This window comes from Pinus tabuliformis, chromosome 6 (genome assembly GCF_031772625.1).
Source record: "Pinus tabuliformis cultivar Carrire ecotype Pingquan chromosome 6, CPIR1, whole genome shotgun sequence".
Classification (NCBI taxonomy): Eukaryota; Viridiplantae; Streptophyta; class Pinopsida; order Pinales; family Pinaceae; genus Pinus; species Pinus tabuliformis.
In genome coordinates this window covers 1,883,039,016-1,883,043,213 of record NC_142292.1, presented here as the reverse complement: position 1 = coordinate 1,883,043,213, position 4,198 = coordinate 1,883,039,016, and positions in this window count along the sequence as shown.

Sequence of the window (4,198 nt, the reverse complement as noted above, 5' to 3'; positions counted from 1 at the left end):
TCATTGTCAGAGGGTCGGACATGATGAGTCCAAGTGTTGGAAGGTTCATCGAGAAGTTAAGCCAAAGAAGTTCCTTGAAAAGAAGGGTGAAATGAAAGAAAATGTTGAAGTCCAATTTGGGATTTGAATTTGGTGACAAACATAATATTACCGCTACGAGTCTAATAGGTATACCTTCTGAATCTAGCTCTAGTTATACTTGAGTTGAATTATTCATATCAGGATTATCTCCAAGCACACTAAGATAGATACATTATTCAATAGTGGATCACAAGAAAATCTAATATCTGAGGAACTAGTAAGCAAATTAGGATTGGAAACTAAAAAACATACAAAGCCATACCCTTTGGGATGGTCAAATGAAAACACTTAGATGCATGTCACAAAACAATGTTGGTTAAGGTTTGCAATTACAACTAATTTTGTTGATGAAGTTGATTTAGATGTGATTCCTTTGGATATATGTGGGGTTATGCTGGGTAGTCCTTATCTTTATGATCAAGATGCCATATTTCATAGAAAGGAGAATAAGTATCATCTTGTTAAGGATGGAATTGAATACATTGTCAGGGCACACAAAATGAAGACAAGCTTGGATTTAATCAATGTAAATCAAATGAAAAGAATCATAAGTTCAAGTAAAAGGTATGTTCTCATGTTTGTTAAAGAACAACCTAAAGATAAGTATGATGCTTTTCAAGGGTGTGATTATCAGTTTAAGGGAAAATTGGTTGAAATAGTAGATACTTATAAATAATTGTTTAAAAAACCAAAATGTCTACCTCCAAAACGAGAAATACAACATGAGATTCAATTACAATCTCATGCCCCTCTTCCATATATTGGCATGTATCGTATGTCAGTCATAGAAAATGAAGAAATTAAGAAACAAATTCAGGAAATGGTTGATAAAGGTTCAATTCGACCCTGTTCTTCTCCATGTGGATCACTGATCATTTTAGTTCCCAAGAAAGACGAAACTTGGAGAATGTGCATTGATTTTAGAGCTTTAAATAAAATCACCACAAAGAAAAGATATCCTCTTCCAAGAATAGATGACTTTCTTGATGAGTTAAAGAATGTTGTTACTTTACAAAATTGGATTTAAGAAGTGGTTATCATTAGATTCGTATTGTAGAGAATGATATATGGAAAACTACATTTTAGAGTAGACAAGGACTTTATGAATGGTTGGTTATGCCATTTGGTTTATGCATTTCTCCAACAATTTTTATGAGAGTGATGAATGATTTGGTTCGTCCTTTTATTGATAATCTTTTCATAGTCTAGGTAGATGATATTCTTATTTTTAGTTCAAGTTTAGAAGAACATGTAAATCATGTCAAACATGTTTTTGATGTGTTGCAAAGAGAGAAATTGTATCTAAAACTTTCTAAATGTGAATTTTGGAAAACATCCTTAATACATATTGGTTACATAGTTGGAGGAGGTCATCTTAAAATAGATCCAGCTAAAATTGATGTAATCATTAAATAACCAAGACCTAAAAATGTACTGGAACTTAGAAGTTTTTTTGTTGTAGTTCAATATTGGAGGAAATTCATTTCTCATTTCTCTTTTATTGCATCACGACTTCATGCTTTAACATGTTCTAAAGTTTCTTTATAGTGGGGAGGAAAACAACAAAAAGCATTCATACTTTAAATTAGAAAATTTTGACAACTCCAATCTTAGCATTACAAGACCTTCAAAAAACATTTGAAATAGAAATTGATGCTAGTGGGTATGCAATGGGTGTAGTTTTATTGTAGAAAGGAAAGCCTATTTGCTTTCATTCAGAAATGTTTTCTAAGGCAATTGCTAATTATCCATCTTATGTAAATAATTATATGTATTAGTGGAAAGTGTTAAAAAATGGAAACATTATTTAATGGGAAAAGAAATAGTCATTCATATAGATCTTCAGCCACTTCAATACCTTCAATCTCAAACTAAGTTGTAGAAGTCTTGAAATTATAGATGGATGGGTTTTTTGCAGCAGTTCCACTTAGTAATCAAATATACGAAAGGTACCACAAAAAAATTAGCTGATATGTTGTTAAGACCTTCGTTGAATGCTTCAGTTATTCTTCAAAACAATACTTTAGCACATGAAAGTTACATTGAAAAATTTGTTGAAGATACAGATTCCAAAGATGTTTATGAATCACTAACTCATGGTGCTTAGGTGGAAGAAGTGAATTATCATGTTCATGACATGTTATTATACCATCTTGGCAATTTGTGCATACCACATGGAGAAAGAGTGCATGTGATCATGGAAGCACATTCTTCTCGTGTTTCAAGGCATTTTGGCTTAGGTAAGACAGTGACATGGTTACAAAGGTATTGTTATTGGCCTTGAATGAATGAAATAGTTGCTAAGTACATCAAAGGTTGTGCCATGTGTTCAACAAGAAAACCAGGCTACAGAAAGTTAGGTTTGTATATGCCTCTTCTAGTTCCTTCTAGACCATGGGACAGTATATCTATGGATTTTGTACGAGGACTTCCTATGACTAGAAAAGGGCATGATTATTTGTATGTTGTGGTTGATAGATTTAGAAAAATGTGTATTCTTGTTCCATGTAAAAAGAAAGTAACTGTTGAAGGGACTTCACATACGTTCTTTTTTAATGTATGGGTTCATTTTGGGTTACCTACTTCCATCAGTTTAGATTGGGACTCTCGTTTCATGGGAGAATTTTGGTTCAGTGTGTGGGGACTCATGGACACTAAGCTAAAAAAGAGCACAACGTTTCATCGACAAACATGCAGTCAAACAGATGTGGTGGATAAAATAGTGGTACATCTTCTCAGGGCTATTGCAAGTAACATCCTATTTTGTGCTATGAATATTTACATTATGTCCAACATTCTTACAACCAAGCCTTGCATTCTTCTATAGGTAGATCTCCTTTTGAGACATGTTTTGGGTACCTGCAAAAGTCACCAATGGTCTTGATGTTTGGTGAAGAGGCTCACAAGGATGGGCATGGAGATGCCGACGAAATAATCAAGTTCATTCAAAGAATCTAGAAGATTTATGAAGTTGTGTAGGATCAATTGGAGAAAAGTCAGGCTAAGTACAAAATGCACGATGATAAGCATCAAGTGGATCATCACTTCCAGGTTGGTGATCAAGTATGGCTAAACATCAACAAAGAAAGGATGAAAGGTGAAGGTAAAAAGTTTAAACCTATCAGGTATGGTACATTTAAGATTGTTGAAAAGATTGGGAACAACGCATTTTGGTTAATTTTTCCTTCATATATGCACATATATTTAGTTGTAAATGTCGAAAATTTGAAGTTGTATGAACCTCCTATGATCATGGATCCAGAGGAAATTGTTCAAATTCCAACTATAGATAATTTTCCACCTGAATACATGACTCACTTGCAGGAAGATACCATCTTGGACAGGAAGGTCTGCACTTCTAGGTGAGGATATTTTGAGTATCTTCAAGTGGGACTCAAGGGTATGAACCCAAGGAAGGGAAGGTGGATGGAGATCGAAAGAATGAGGAAGTTGTACCCTCACCTCACGTCTGCTTAAAACCAAACTTTTGGTGGTCCAAAAGCTTCCAGTGGAGAGGAATGGTCCAGGAGGATCCTCAAATTTCTCCAAGTTCAAAGGTCTCATATGGTCTTATAAATAGCGGTAAGTTGAAAAGCTCGTCACGCTAAATTTTGAAGTATCTTCGGTTTCACATTTGGCCTCTGGATGAAGGAGAAACTGCCCATTAAAATTTATGGCGAACATGTGAAAAAGAGGCCTTACTAGCCATTTGGAATTCACGCAGTGTGACAAGTGGCACTGGTAAAGTCAACAAATTCAAAATTTAGTTTGGGTGTGATTTGTCAAAAGGTGCATATACATTGTTACACGTTACATGGTGATATTTTAGGTTACAAACTATATGTTGAAAACCTAATCAATATGGTGGCATCATTTTATAATGTTTACAAACCTAATGGTGAAAATGTATTGGAGTAAAGTTTTAAATGTCAAAACCTATATACAAATTATAAGGTGGGCACATTTTTATGTTCAAACCTATGGTTCAATGCTTACAATGTAGGTGCCAACAAAAAGTGTAGAGTTTTTTCAATGTAGGTACCACAGGTTTGTCAACCAGTTGACCATTGGATGGCAATGATACATAGTGTTGCTTGAAATGGTTTTTATATGCCAT